The following is a 17,504-nucleotide window of genomic DNA, read 5'->3' on the forward strand; positions in this document are numbered from 1 at the left end:
ATGTAGGGACATATTAGTGATATTATACGATCAGATCATCTTGAAATAGACTGTTACTGGCATGCTCCAAGTATTGAAATATAGATATCTTATTGCATTCGGCGATATTATGGCTACTGTCCATACCAAAAGTATAGAGAGTCGAGTTTGAACGCTTATAAAAAGCATACCGTTTAAGCTTTTTTATGATATTGGTGCCGTTACTTTTATTTTTATGTTGCGCGTTGATTGATGTAGATGAAAAATTTTACCCTACTGGTTAAATATAGATATTAGTGCAGAAACTAAAAAAGTACCGGTTTTTAAGCCTTTCTCCTCTACTTTGAACATTGGCCAACATTAAACTCGCATTACTAACTCTTCCAAATTCATGTCATGGAGTAAGGCTTTTTTGATATTAATATCAAGTTTCATGGGTCTACCGCAATTACAACAGTTGTAATTTCATTTTTTATCAAATGATATTTTATAAGAAACGGTTGCCCGTACGAGGCGAATTTTCACACTGTGTTATTGACTAGTCTCCAGTATCTTTGTACATACGATATCAGTTGTTCACAAATAATAGTTAATTTATAACGATTTTTCAACTTGTGACTAGGAAAATTAAACCACTTCCCCAGAAACGAGGGACAGGCAGTGCGTGTAAAAAGGAGTATTTTTACAGACCCTTTTTACCGATTGGGGCTCGTCACCTCGCGTGAAAAATAAAAATCGTCATAAATCTACGCATATTTGATAACAATAGTAAAATATTTTTAAGTCTTATAATGGCCCTGATTTGTGTTTAGTATATTCCATTTTTTTCATCCGAATTGAGGCAGATGCGAGAGTCGATGATTGAAGCATGAAGAATTCATTTTGGCGTCACGAAACATTTGGTGATTGGGTTGTCGATCTTGAAAAGGGATAGGTAGTAGGTACGTGAGGGTTGAGGTACTTGAGACAAAAAATGAAGGACTCGGTTGGGGACAAAACTGGATATCGAACCTTTAGCAGAATGGTCGTTTCGGGTCTTTTACACGCAAGCCGTGGCGCACTCCTTGTAAAGAGCTTTGTCGCGTGGTCGTCTCTCGTGTCTGGGGAGAAAAAAGTCATTGCAGGCAAGGTTCCTTCAACCCTTTCGTTACGTTCGTGTGTGCTTCTCTTCAAGTCGTCCGGATGGAAATTGAGCGATTCAAAGAGAATCGGAACTGACGTGTCTGAACGGATGGAATATGATTCCATTATTGATTACACGCGACACGATTTACGGTCACCCCTCTGAAAAGATGTGCAGTAAATACCAGTACCACTTATGTACAATAAAGATGATTTGAAAATTCCAATAGAATAATTGGAACCTCGGAGAACCTGATAAATAATTTGATCTTGTTAAATGAATGAAATAAACTTTATATCACCGGTGGGAGAAGTGCTCTTGTTAATGATCCAATAGTGTTGAAAGTGGTCGGGGTTGTACCAATATGTATATATATTGTGTGGAATTAACAAAGTGTATTATATTATTTTTTAGGGATGGTCGGATCGGATACTTCTGATCCAAATATCCGTGGATATAAATCCCTTCATCGGATACTTCGGATCCAAATTCGCTGAAGACATCGGATCTGGATCCGAAATTTTAAATTTATGATTCAGTGAATGCAGCGTCCCATGCGAGGGAGTGGAAAGGTTTTCGATCCTACCTTCGCATGCGCCGTTGCGATGCTTGTCCTACTCATTGGTTTTTTTTAAGTAAGGTAAACATTTTTATTGACATAAAGGGATATTGACATCATGTGCGTGGACTGTGAGATGAAACTATCGCGAGGAAGTGGAAAATCCACCTCGCCCCAACTGAAGCATTTGCGGGTGAAACACAAGTCAGTATGCGATGAGAAAGTGACGAAATTCTGGGGAGACTTATGTGAGGAATATCAAAAATCAGTCAATGCTTTATCTGAAGATTGAAACCTATTTTCATTTCCAAACGCAAGCTTTTTAGACGTGTATGTAAATCTAAATAGCATTCCTTTGATTGCATTTACCCAGAAGAGACTTGAATAATTACTTCGTTTATAGACAATTGAAAATGCAATAGGATCCGAAAATATCTGAAGATCCGGCTCCGAAAATCAAGGATCCGATCCGGATCCGGGTCCGAAAAAAATACCGAATTATTTTTATTTGCTTTTGTACAAGTATGGTGTGGCGAAAAATGGAGAAGGAGAAGTGAACGGGGAGGAGGAGGGACAACGAAGTGCTGGACATGGTGGGTGAGGAGAGGCAGCTTTTAGATGAGATAAGGAGGAGATAGCAGGTGTGGATGGAGCGAGTACTTTGTGGGGAGGGTATGTTGTTTTTGGGTTGGATGGATGAATGTTAGGTTAAGGAGGGAGAGGAAGGAAGAGAATAGGATATTTAGATATAGTGAAAGGGAGTAGGCCTTATGAATTGAAGGGGGAAGTTCATGAAGGAAAGGGATACTGGCAGAGTGCTTCTTAAGTACTCCATGGAAATCTACCTTAATTGGTAAAATGCTTAGGTAACAAGTAAGGATAAGCCATCTACAGCAATTTCTCTATTTCACTTAACACCACTGTAGCAATATATTAATTCTCATAAGTTTCCTGGTCCATCGTCTTTAGTTTTCGTTTCTGATAAGATTGCAATGTCTTTTTTTATACTTATGATTTCGTTGATGGTATCCTGCTGTCTATTCCTAATTCGATTTTCATTCAAAATTCCGATGTTCATATTCCATTTATGTTCCTTTTGTCACTGTGTAATCCCCTTTTGGAGGACTATTTCTCCTTTCCTCGTTTTCCCTGAACCTTCTTTACACTGAGGTTAGTTACCCAATCTTTCACAGGGTAGTTGAGGTTAGGAGGGTTCACCTCGTAGGGATGAGGATAGCATATCACGTTTGCTCTGATGCTATTTCACCCAATGGTTGTTTACCCAGTCTTTCATATGACTATTCAAGTCACCAAGGTTCACCACGTTGAGGTATAGATAGGAATTAGATCTCATTGGCTAATAGGGTAGTTTCCTTCATCAAAGAAAACGAAATGCATTGATTGCGATTCGTTACCCACCATTAGTGTATTCATAATATAAAAATTATTTGGTTTTAGAAATCCCAGTTTAGACGAATGTTATAGGTCAATTTTTAACCTCACATGAAAAAGGCCAGATTGGCGCCCATGCGATGCCACTCCACGTGACGTCACAGGGACCTAGTTTCTATACGAGTAGAAAGGAGTTTTACATCGTCTGAGGTTACCAATGCATGCTTGAGGCACAGAGCTCAGGGAAGTATGTCTTAATATTCACCTATTAAAACTGGCTAAGGTCGGAAAGTTTTCCTCGTTTGATAAGGTATTAATAATCCTTATTTAAGCCAAGTGCTACCAGCCAGCATGGTACTCTGCCACCTGCTAGCATCCTGCGTCGTATCAGCGCTCAGAGCCTCGCCCCAAGGTCACCTTACTTGCGGCAGCGGGAACCAGAACGACGTCACACGGGAGTTTTCCCATCATTCCTACTTGGCCGTCGCGTTTTCGCGCGCTTGAAATTTTTCGCTTTTCATTTAATCGCGAAAAATAGATATCGTCATTTAAAAATCTAAAAAAGTGAAATACGTACTCCAGGAGTAATAATCTTTCGATTTAGGCAACAAAAAAATAATAGGAAACCACCCTATTCACATTTTCGCCCGAAGCAGGTGTCATTGGCGCTGCGTGTATAAAAAGGCCCGCTCTTTCAGTGTGGGAGGAGGGGGGAAAAGCCGTACTTCTGCACTCCACCCCGAGTCTTGACGATCAATATGGGCTTCCCCGAAATTCGCGATATTCCCAGCCACCGCCGCCGACGCCGTGACTGGCGCGGAAATAACTCCCGTCAGCGTTTAACCTCGGAAGTGAAGAACCCTGTTGCCCATATCGCAGCCGTCGATATTTGTCTGCGAGCGTCTCCGCCGTACCGCGTTGCGAAATCTACGAGTTTCCTCAAGGTTTCAGTACGCGTGACTGAGCAAATTTTCGGCACGGGAACTTTCCTATGTGTCGTATTCCATTACGATTACGGTATTGAAGGTAAAAGGAATTCACGGTACAGTCTCTTGGGAGATATCGAGGAAGGAAGTCGTCCTAAGTGAAATAATTTTGCTCTTCTGCAAATGTTATTCCGACGCGAACCACTCAATTCGACCAGTGCAACATGAATAACAAAAATTAAAAAAAATGTATTAGGGTTCATTCAGGGAGAGGTTTTGATTCTTCAAATCCTTCAGTGTTAGGTTTACTCTTTAGTAGTAATTAAATTTTGTTTTTACCCTTATTTAGTTATTTATTTTTTGATGTTGTATTAGTGTAAATTAGCTCAAATTAAAGATCATTGATCCTAACTGAGAGAATAACTCCGTTAATATTAATGAAACCTCCCTGTCAACAGCATATTTGTATGGTTGTACCACTGGAACTATATGTAATTAAATACTTTTAATTAAAAATAATAATACCATAACATGTGGATAAAGTAAAATAAAATTTATGTATAGGAGTGAAAAAAACACGGTTAACTTGTTAAATATTAAATTAAGTATATCCTATTGAAAGAATTGCTTTGACTAAGGAATATATAAGTCATGGATGGCTCGATTTTCCCTTTTTATAGATGGTTTTGGTTGCGCGATTTTTAAATTTCAGTTGAACTTCATGATTTCATACATCGTGGAATTTTTATTTTATTTCCATGATCGAATCATGGTTGGAATCAAACTAATTTTACTCCCTCGTATGCAATGATGTTTTGAATAGCGAAATCTGTAGCCGTCATTACGTGGAGGCGAAATTTACCGTATCATTTTTCGTTTATGTTGATCTCTCACCACGAAACCAGCTCTAAAATTGTTTAATAGAATCATAGACACAGTAGAGAATATGCGAAAAAATCTTTCTTAAGATCTTCATTAGGTATTATCAAACTTAACGTTTTTATTGGTCCTATTGCTGAAAAATTGATGTAGACCCACTCTCGACAGCCTTAAAATTGTATTCGGATAGTTTGACTAATGACCTGGGAGGAGTGTATTAGGGAAATGAACTGATTATACTTTATCCGTCCGCGATTCATTTTATGATCTTTCGAACGGAGAACTTCGGCATATACCTTGGCTCCTGCCACTCCAGAGTGAAATCCATTTATGCGCACGCCCTATTTCTTTTGTTTTTTTCGTGCAAGGAGTCGCGTTCGTAGTTGCTTTACGACCGCACCGCAAGACGGTGAAGGTATTGAAAAATCTCTATTTTATATTTTCAGTTGAGGTGAAGAGCAGTTCGTGGATTATGCCTCATATCACTCGAAGTAATGAGACCATTACGAAGGATACATTTTCGTAATAGGCCTAGAGTGTTAGCAAAGAGAAACCTTAAGTAAAGGTCGTTATTTATGTGACAATAGAGTGTAGCTGAGTGAAATATTTTGCCTTTTTGCTTTTTCTTTTAGTTCCCCGGCAAAACTATCGGTTTTCTGAAACCGAAAATGTTGATGAATAAGAGGACAATCGTTGAAGGACTAGTGGACGCAAAGAAAGGTGGTAGCCTCAGACAAAATGCATGGAGCAGAAGAATGCATTAAGAAGAATTATGTACGCAATTGAAGATTAGTTTATGGGAGACTTTAGAGCAGAAATTCGTCGAATCAATCTTCGGATTTCATACCGTTGATTAGAAATTCAGTTCTATAAAATCGTCAAAACTATGCATTTCAACAAATAGTAGTGGAGACTAATTGTTGGTGGATTATCTTATTACATTAGAAATAATTTTGTGAATTATAGCATGAGTAGTATTTATAGGATTATTAATAATCAAATTATTGCAGTTCCCTCACATGCATCTGAAGAAACACGAGGAAGTGCATCGCGGTGGTAAATACTTAAGTGTTTTACCATTTCGGGAAAATAAATTGAAATATATCTTCGTGGCACAGCCAACATTCTTTTAGCCGATGATACGGCTTCTTGGAGTCTGAAAGATTTCTCTATCTTGATCTTAAGGCTATCATAACCTGAGGCCAAGGGCGGATTGACTGCTTAGGGCACCGGCGTCAACGTGGTTAATATGGCCCCAACGGGAAAGTAAAAAATGTAAAAGGACACAAGTAGAAAAGTAATGTTTTTATTGTAAGCAAACAAAGTTAAAAAAAACAGTTCAATTTACAATTCAAACTTATTTTCAGTTCTCCTGACTTCTGAGCAAATATGTCAATAATTTTATTTTTGTCTACCCTAATTGCTATTTCCAATACTCATTAAGAAACTTAGAGCTAGATATTTTATTAAGGCTGACTGCTGCGCAACTAGGGCTTCGATTATCTTGGCTTAGAGGAACACTTACTCAGAAAACACTGGAGTACGCTGGAGGATCAGCACATAAGTATGATCCGCCAAACAGCACAAAACGCTCTTCACATGCAATTGCGTCACTTATCAACGTATAATGGAATCTGAAAAAAAGTTGATCATCTGATATTTACGAAGTAGTCGATAACAAGCGGATTTATCGGGAACTAAGTGGGTGGGCACAATTGAAAAATTCTACGTATTTTTTTATCAGACCTCGTATATAACAGGTACAGGTTAGGATAAGCACATTAAAAGTTTGAAAGTGCTCCAACCAACGAGGCAAAATTTGAAAAATAAACCGGGAAGGGAAATTGATGAGGCATCCGCCCCCAATGTGTTTTGATAATTAAAATATTAGAGAGTTTAAGATAGTGAGAAGAAACAAAGACGGGCCGTAATTAATGCAGAGGTCTCCCATGGTCCTTCATTTTACAGTTCACGTAATTCCAGGGACCAAGGAAAATGAAGATGCTAATAGAGCCTTACGCTCCCAGAGGCCGTCCTGGGCCTTCGACCCTGGAACCCCTGCGGGGTTTCCCGCCCGCTTTCCTTGGCAGTCCGCACCTTACTGAGGGATTTATATTGAGATGAACACACAGTTTCTTATAATGATTTAAAAAATATCACTATTGAAATTGGTCCTCAAATATTTGATTTTTATATTAATTGATAGATTTTTGCAAAGGAGCTCCAGCCATTTACTGACGAACTCCGCGAAAATATCGTGTAAGAAATAGAGTGCCTATTTTGAATTAGTAATTTGTAATTTTGATTAATTGCGAATTTTGCTGAGGCTAAGTGCTGCGCAACTAGGACTTCAATTATTTTGGCCCAGGGGAACACTTGCTCACAAAACACTTCAGTACGCGGGACGACACATGTACGATCCACTAAACAGCACAAAACGCTCTTCACAGGCAATTGTACTACTAACCAACAAATCAATCATAATTAATTACATAAAATGATATTTGAAAAAACGAAAACGCCCTAAGATCATCTGATATTTATGAAGAAGTCGATTCCTGGTGGATTTATCTGTGATCTGAACCCTGTTTTCCCCCTGATAGAAGACCGTTTCACACGGTCATTAATCGCGATGGCTTGAGGGATGGAAAAGCCATCCGTTATTCCATCACTAGACGCGTCCCCCTCATATTTGGTACATGTAGCTATTCCGTTTGGCTTAGCACCAGGACGCGAGACTGCCCGCAAAGTTACTTCTTACATTCAGTACTTAGAATTACTACTCTAAATGGCGAAAATAGGAATGCCAAGAAAATGCTTTTTGTTAAGATTACTCTGCTTTGATTTAAAGTCGGAATTCCATATTTTGCTAAATGATGGCGTACTCCTCTGTGATAACATATAATAATATTTTTTGTAAATATTGAATGGGCGTCGGTCAGTCAATCCGTGGAAAGACACCGGAAAAAAACTCTCAAATGACCTTTTTTTACTCTACTCCAAGTTTAAAACGGTTCTCCACTTGTTAAAAGATTGTATATGTACACTTTAAATCTGAGAAGGCTATTGGTCTCCTACCTGAAGGTAGAAAACATGAGTGCATATTGCCACAATTACTCTGCTTCAATCTTAAGCATATATTAAATGTGTAACTAGTTAATATACAATATTTAATATTTCTAATAAATCTAAAAAATGTATTGAATTTCTATCTTAGGAGAAAACAGGAAGGCAATTAATCAAGATTACAAATTATTAATTCAAAATTGGCACAATATTAGTCACACGATAACATATAGTTATATTTTGTAAAATTCGTCGGAAGGTGATGGTCTCCTGTCTGAGAGGAATGTAACAGAACTCTATGAGGAGAAAGAGATTACTGCGTTTAGTAATTATTACAACTACTAGGTTATTATCACCATTACTCCGTTTCAATTTATGGTTTGTACCCCATTTGTCACTTGATAGCATTTAATGTTATTTTGTACGTATCTTAGAAGGATTTAGATCTACTCTCGGAGGAAACAAAAAAAGTCAAATTATCAGAATTATTCCGGTTCAATTCAAATCTGGTGCTCCATCCGTTACCAGATAGCGTGTGATGATATTTTTTAAAAACCCTTAGAGGGTTGTCCCTTTACTGTATGAGGATAGATGCATGAATGTGGTAGGATAAATATAGCAAATTATAACCGTTATTTTGTTTCAATTTAAAATTGCTTCTCCTTTTGATAATGATATAACATATTTTATTAATCTTTAAAGGGATTTGGTGTCCTGAAAACAAGAATTTCAATTATCACAATTACTTTCAAGCTTAAGCCGGCACTCAAACCGTTATTAGATAAAATAAAAATATAATTTAATTAATCTTAGAATAATGGGAGACTTGTGTGTGAGGGGAAAAACGGAAATAAAATATATCAAAATAATTACGTTTTAATTCAGAGTAAATACTCTATTTGTTACTTGATAAAGTAGGCTCTTTGATTTTCACGATTGCGATTATATTCTCATTGTTACTGAAATTTTATCAATGTAAAAGTAAGGTTATAAAGGATGTAAAAGAGAATGAATACGTAGCTATGAACAGGATAGCAGACAAAGAGGAGTAATGGAGAGCAGCGTCAAACCAATTTTAGGTAAGATCCATTCAAGATATCTTAATTTAAGGTTTTTTTTACTATTGATGGTGATGGGAAGTAAGTTACGAGCAGGAATCAAAATCGTGAAAAATCGTTAATAGCGTCTCGAATACTTGAAATCGTTAATTAATCCAAAACATATTTAGCAACGAACAATTTTATGCACAAAAATTAAGGATCCCTATTGATTATGTACATAATAATATAATGTGAAATTCTGTTAAAAGTATCTTCTTTCCGAAAGAAAAAAAATGATTTAAATTGTCCCAATTACTATCCTTCAAGCTAAAGTCGGTACCATATCTGCTACTAGATAATATAAAAATATAATTTTTTATTAATCATAGAAAATTATTGGACCTTTGCATGATGAGAATAAAAGGGGAATAAAAATTATTAAAAATGACTGTTTTATTCCAGAGTATGTACTCAATTTTTTGTTAGATAATTATGGCTCTTTCATTTTCGCGAATGCGATTTTTTGCGATCTCATTATTGATTACCTACAGTGTTCAAATGTAGGAGTAAGGTATGATCTCTAGCCAAAATCGTTAATGGCTCCGCGAGTACTGAAAATCGTGCAGTAGTAAACGCGTACAAAATATGAAGCAACGAACAATTTCAAGCACCAAAGTGAAGGAGCCCTAATGATTAATATATAACGATATAATGTGAAATTCTGAGAAAGGTGTTGGTCTCTGTCTGTCTGAGACGAAAAAAACGGAGGTGGAGAAGGAGTGGGGGAGTTGGCTTGAGACAGAGAGGAAAGCTATGGGAGCGTGTGAGAGAGAAGGATAAAAAGAGGCGGAGAGAGAGAGAAGGAGAAAGAAGTAGAGAGAGAGAGAGGCCTCCCAACTTTATCGATTCTTCGCCATGACCTTTACGGCGCTGTTTGGTTAGGTTAGGTCCGGGCAAGCACCCATGCTATCCCTCCCCTCCCCCCGCCTTGGTCGTCGCCCTTACCCCACCCCCCGACGCCCACTCACCTCCCCTCTCGGACCCCCCCCACCTCCTGCACCCATACATATATATATATATCCTCATCCTCCTTCTCCACTTCTCCGCACCCAGCCCATATATTTTCCGAAGCCTCGCCCACTTCCACATACACGCAAACCGTCCATCTAACCTTTCTCCATCCTCTCCAAACTCCTAGCCTATCTAGCTGAAATAATTAGGTGCGAATTTAGGCAAAATTTTTGGCATGTTTGAGATATTTTGTTGGAGGTTTCTATTCCGGTTCATGTTGGAGGCGCAGGGTAAGGCACGAATATTACAAAAGAGGATTCTCAAGTCGGACTCTAAATGTGTTGTCACCCACCGCACTTTGAAATGGGTTTACAAAGTCGCCACTCGCGTCGCTGACGGATAAAGTGATCTGAGTTTCAAAGCGGAATAAGGTTAATTAGAGGTATTAAGCTAAATTTATACGCATATATTGATGTGATTTACCAAATTCATAACTTTTCAATGCTATTCCTCGCAATTACAAACACTATACTGCAAAATATTGGAAAAAAAGGGATAGCATTGGACTCATCACGGCGTCGCGGAAATTTTTGAATACCGAATAATATGCGACCAAAGTGGCAACAGAAATTATCCTTCTAAGGGATGGAATTGGGCCTCCTCTTTGCAGTCCCCTTACAGTAAGGATTGGAAATTTAAATCCAGAATAGAATTTCGATAAGTCGAATTTCGATTTTGGTTTTTGAAATCGTTTTTTTTTATTCGAGTTATTTTTCAAATTAATCGACAAATCGATATTTTTAAATAATGAACTGATTGTCTGGTGAAATATGGATGTACTGTTGCAATAAAATGGTAACACATTTGTTAATGGGAGCACTAGGAATAAGAACTGAATACAGTTAAATTTATTGATATAGTGTAAATGTATTTTTTTCCCGTGGCTGCTCGCAGTTTTCATGTACCTCGATAGTAATGATGAAGGATCGTCATCGTGGGCATTTTTTAAATAAGCTTTAAAAATACGAGAATAAAATAAATATCGTACCTTTATGAATGATTTACAGAATTGGTCACCTTTAATTTTCTAATCTAGTTTTCGAATGAAATTACAGGTGCAGTGATAAATTTTCGTCGTCAATTATTTCGGTAAAATTGATAATAGAACGTTGAAATTTTCTTTATATCGGAGTGATCTCATATCATTTTCACAGGTTAGTGTGAAAAATGTTTTACGTTAAGTGAGAGGCGTAATGAAATCAATTTTTTAAATCAACAAATTATGTCATATTTGACAATTATTTTTCACATCCGGGGAAAATGCTATGATAGTAAAAATCACCTTGATATGTTGTACTTACACGTGTTAATGGTAGGATAGGTGTAAATATTCCATAATATTTAATAAATAATTTTTAGAAAATTGCTCCTAATGTTTTCAGTATGGACGTAGTCCACTCCATCCTACTGCAACCCTCCGATTTCATAACGTTTCTGGCCATGAGATTTTCTTTAAGCCTATTCGATGGTTTGGAATATCTGTGAAATTCTCTGGCTTGGCTTCATGTAGTCAGTTCATTATGTAAATGACTTTCATTATGTAAGTATTTGCATCATCTGACTATGCTATTCCATATGAATACATTTTTTTAAACCGCTTGTCAGTGCCAGTGTCAGATGAAGTCTTGCTTGAAAACCTAGGCCATTTAAATTGTGCATGTGGTGCAACAAATTCAGTATTACCATTTAAACATTCACAAAGTCATAAAATTTCTGGACGATTACGTCTTAGAAATTGTTTTAACCTTCTTGAGCGCAATTTTTTTCATTTTCCCTTGGAGGTTTTTAAAATCCCACCCCTGGTTAGTTACTTAATCCCATGTTATAAACTCATAATCCGACCGTACAAGGATTTCAAATACGGAAATTACAATTATATTAGAATAATTTGTTGCTACAATGCATTATCGCATTTGAAGTTCATGTAATGAAATGCATGATTGTGTGATGCGTATGCATGGCCATCAATTTATGATCATAACGAGGAACAACCGACGTTTTTCGACCCAATTTACTATTAACCTTGAGCAATTTATTATCACAATGGACGAGAGTAAAACAAAAATCCATCTCTGTAGCCAGTTCATTAGAATAATTCTTGAAAACATTACCCTAAGAATTCAATGGTTTACTTTTTTGTAACGAGCATCAACGTGGATTCCTGGATATACACGAAAGAAAATGTTCAAAATTTTCAATAAAACACAAAATGCATGCAGACCGCGTATTTTCTTCGCAAGTCAAGGATAATTTGAGAGAAATTACGTATTAGGGTGGATAGGTTGATGATAAGGGAATTAGATTTGAGAACGGAAATGTTTACGATTACATTCTTCCGGAGGAAGATAAAGACTATAACTAAATTAACGGAAAATGGTATATTGATTAATAATTTTGATACTTAGATGCTCAGTTTTACTTAATAAGTTGATTGATATTCTTTCATGTTATACTTTTGTGATGCAATTCCATCCAGACCAAAGTACTGCCATTGGTAGCTTAATGAATGGTACATGACGTTTTGGTTAAACATTGGGTTATTTTAAGAGTTAAACCCTGTCATGTAACTGCACGTAGGTTTGAGGTTGCATCCTTATGTAACTAAGTGCATATTGGGGGAAATACTTACCCCCTGCCACATACCCTAGGGGTGACTGGCTGGGTATCAAGTAGATTTAACAGCTAACTTGAGCTGTAGCTAGAGCTTAAGAACGAATGATCAGAAATAAATACTCTAGATTGCAGAATTAAATGGCCGCCGTAAACATCCGTTTGCCACCGTTAATCAGTTGACCACCGACAGTAGCCATCTTATCGGAGTACGAATAGTGAACTATCAAAGCGAATTAAATTGCTGATTGCAGAAATATGTGATCTAAATGTCAATAATGACATATTTTGATTCGTGCAGTATGATTTAAATTTCGAATTTGTCTACTGTAGCAGTCGACTCTTACGCTCAACTTGTAGTTCGATGAAATAATTACATCGTTCAGGTGATGCTACATTAATGTTTAAATTCTTTTCCACGCTATTGGTTTACTGAATAATTAGTTTTACGATTAGTAGGTAACTGCATTTAAGCCTATTTTTCTCTCCTGTACAGAATAAATCGATATTGTGCATAATATCATGAGGTGAATTGCGAAATAGCCATGACATTTACGAAAAGTCTAGGAAATCCAGTTTGATGTTTGAATGCCACCCTTACAGTATTAAGATCGTATTTCTCGAGAGAATTCTACATCTAAATAATACCCCGCGAGCCACCTCTAGGGCGTTTGGTAGGAAGCGTTCATTCACTAGCGTGCAACATGCTGGTGCCACGTATTCTGCTAAAATGCTGAAATGTACCTATTAGTACCTAGCACATTCATCTACATCCACGCAATACCCTGCGAGCCACCTCTAGGGTGTTAAGCAGAGGGTGATCAGTCTTTAGGATGCAGCATGCAGGAGGACTCCCACATGCACACCACACGGTCATAGAAATATTAGGAATAATAACAGAAAAATACGAGTACATCCATGAAAATGCTAAATTTCCAACGGTTATTAATCCGTATATCAAATGCTCACAAGAATAGAACAATGTAAAAAATAAATACGTATAATGAGCGACGCCATTAATTGTTTAATCAAGACACCGTTGCTTAATAGTAGAATGAAAGAGATTCCGTAGATTGGGCCGTAGTTTGAAAAATAGACTAAACCTTTTAGATAAATTCAAGAGCAGTGTCTTTTCTAAAGAAGTTAACAATATCTTACGGACGCCAACATACTACGGAAGATCAGATCATATAAATAAAATTAGAGAGATAGATTGTAGAACAGACAGGTTCAGAATGTCTTTTTTTCCACGAACAATAAGAGATTATAACGGCATAGAACTCATAAATAGATTGCATGACTTGTAGTGTAGCCTACTAACCTATGTAAAACCTAATGCATGTTTATTAATTTTATCATTATTTCTAACAGCATATGATAGTATGATTTGTTAGTATGTGTGACGTTTTTGGACGGTGTGGTGTGCATGTGGGAGTCCAATTGCATGCTGCATGTTGGTGATTGATCGCCCCATGCCAAACACCCTAGAGGTGGCTCGCAGGGTATTATATAGATGTATAGATGTAGATATAGTACGGGGTTTGTATGTGATTGCATTTCATCTTATATATCTCTCCTCTAAAGAATTATATTCTATATATTACTTCAGAAAATAGTGAGGACATTTTATAGCTGTCTAGGAAATCCAGCTTGATACTTGATTTCCCGCCCTGACAGAATTAAGATCGTATTTCACGTGTGGGTTCGGGTTGTAAACGCTCACTCCTTGCATCGGAGCACTTTCGTCTGGTCTCTCATGACGGGAGTCTAGAATATCGTGGACGAGTTCCTTCGCTTGAGTATCTTGAGAACCCTCACCCTCTCGCCTACCCTTGCATAATCCTTCCACCGTATAACGTTTCAGGGTAAAGGCTTTAATGACTCATACTCCGCGTGACCGTGGAAAATCCCCTCCAAAACCCCCACCCAGCACCCTTTTTCATGATTTTATTTTTTCCGTCCCGCGTCGGTCTAGGGTCACCGACCCCAAGGACAATAACAGCCCCCCCCGGATTATATTTTTTCGTGTAACGCCTCTCAGTCGATTCATCGAGCGTGTGCGCGCATGTCTGGCATGAGCTTGAGCAGGGCTCGAGTTTTTGAGACGAGGGGAAACCACGCCACGGCAATTGCTTCCACTCCACTCCTCTTTGGCTGCTGCATCAATGCACTCGGATACCTGTAAACAAATACGTATCCGTAAGGGTTGTTTTGACGGCCGTTTTCATCATTAGAATGTCGTTTTTATTCTATGCAGTGAGTAGATGGTAAATTTTGCCTTTGTATCCATGTGGAAGTATAATTTGTAAGTATGCGTATCCCCCCCTGCCAAACACCCTAGAAGTGGCTCGCAGGGTATTATGTAGTTGTAGATGTAGCATTTTTATGACTGGTGTGCATGAAGGAGTCCTCTTGCATGCTGCAATGCATCCTAGAGACTGACCACCCCCTGCTAAACACCCTAGAGGTGGCTCGCAGGGAATTGCGTGGATGTAGATGAATGTGCGAGTATATAATAATTTAACAGTTTTAACTCCAATGTAAATTACATGAATATTGCATCTAAATCTACGTATTACGTTGCAAGCCACCAACAGAGGTGTTTGGCAAGGGGTGAATCATTACCACCATCTACATAATACCCTGCGAGCCACCTCTAGGATGATTGGTAGAGGGGATCAATCACCATCATGTAGTATGCATTAGGATTCCCATATGCACACCACACGGGCATAAAAATGTTACGTAAACTAACAAAATATACTTCCACATTCATGCAAAGGCAAAATAGGCCAACTACTCATTCAATGCAAATAACACATACGAAGAACAAATACGAATTATTATGGGTAGTTTGGACGTCCATTTTTATCAGCCAGATGTTATATGTTACAATGCAGTGGTTGATCCCAAGAGGGGCTATCCAATTGGGTATCCAATTTATACCAGATAAAATGGTAATTATGTTCGGACTTTCACGAGTGCTGGTAGGTTACATCCCACGTAGCCCCCCCTTGACCCTATCCTGGATCCGCCACCGCCTGCAAGCCACCAACTGAGGTATTTGGGAGGGGATGAATCATCTCCAACATTGATCAGGGGATTAAAATTTACTGGGATATAGAGGATTAAAAATCGATGATGCAGAAGTAGCCATGCCGAAGTCAAATGATGTCTTCGTGGTGTTATCGAGAGGAGTGTGATTTACTAATGTGAAAGAATGGCAGAAACGTCCACAATGACGTCGTAAGTCTGATAGGTTGACTACGACGATGGCGCATATTAAGATATTATTTATTGCGATTGAAAATTTATTTTTATTTTATTGAATACTTAATAGAGTGAATAATGTCAGAATTTTTATTGAATTTAGCGATATTTACTTGGCCTATTTTTTCCATTTTTCCTAACAATACGGATGTGGGAATTACAGCTTTCTGCAGGTTTTGGTTATCGGGCAGCCACTATGACCGCTCTTGTATGTATTTACTCGAAGATTTGGATCAACGAATCAAATGAACATGATGATTCATTTATCGTTTTCATCAAGGAGACTACAATTAGGGTGCCCGAATCCGTCCCGTTGAAGTTTAAGTTTTGGTGGCTCTTAGGACGCATTTTTATGGGTTTTTAAAAAAGTACGCAGCGATGAGTATACGGCAATCCATCAATTCCCGCTATTTGCAATAGAATATTTGCAATCGCGAGGAATAGAATTTGAATATTATGAATTTTAGAGATCAACGTCATCAAGAATACTTATTTCAGTTAAAATCCCTAAGCAAAGCTTCTCCGAGTATTCGGAGCACTTTGTCGTCATGGGTAACTTAAGCCAACCCATGTAAATGCGCGGGACGTGACAACGCATCAAGAGACCGACTAGAGATCGGTAACATTTGTGCTTTATCTTCTCCATTCGAATCGCGTTACAGCGGGGTAGAAATAAAGATTTTTTGGATTGAACATTATATCATAATAAATATAGATAACGGTGAACAGTCCTAACTAGCTCATTTACAGGTTCCAGTCGGGTCGCATTGCCCGCCAGCGTCGCGAGTGTAAACTTTTGTAAACCCATTAAATGCGCAGTTACATCTACATCTACATAATACCCTGCGAGCCACCTCTAGGGTATTTGGCAGGGGGTGATCAATCACCAGCATGCAGCATGCATTTGGACTCCCACATGCACACCACACCGTCCAAAAAACGTCCCGTATAATAACAAACTATACTACTATATGCTGTTAGAAATAGAATATAGAATAGACATTCAGAAACATGCATTAAGTTTTACATACGTTAGTAGGCTACACTACAAGTCATGCAATCTATTTACGAGTTCTATTGCTGCCGTTATAATCTCTTATTGATCGTGGGAAAAATGACATTCGGAATCTGTCTGTTCTGCAATCTATCTCTCTTATTTTATTTATATGATCTGATCTTCCGTAGTACGTTGGCGTCCGCAAGACATGGTTAACTTCGTCAGAAAAGACACTGCTTTTGAATTTATCTAAAAGGTTTAGTCTATATTTTAATCTACGGTCCGACAGAGATTCCCATCCGAGTTTATCTAAGAGGTCAGTTACACTAACAAGACTGTCGTAACGACCTTTCACATACCTGGCAGCTCTTCTTTGCACGCGTTCTTACTCTGTTATTAAGCCTTTTTCATGAGGGTTCCAAACACTAGCAGCGTATTCCAAATGTGGTCTAACGAGGGAAAAGTAGCTAATTTCTCTCACTTTGTCGTCGCACTTTCCTAATATTCTTTTAACAAAACCCATTTTACGATTAGCTTGACCGGTTATTTCTCGAATATGTTTATTCCACGATAGATCATTATTGAGTCTAAC

The sequence above is a fragment of the Ischnura elegans genome, chromosome 12 (genome assembly GCF_921293095.1).
Source record: "Ischnura elegans chromosome 12, ioIscEleg1.1, whole genome shotgun sequence".
Lineage (NCBI taxonomy): Eukaryota > Metazoa > Arthropoda > Insecta > Odonata > Coenagrionidae > Ischnura > Ischnura elegans.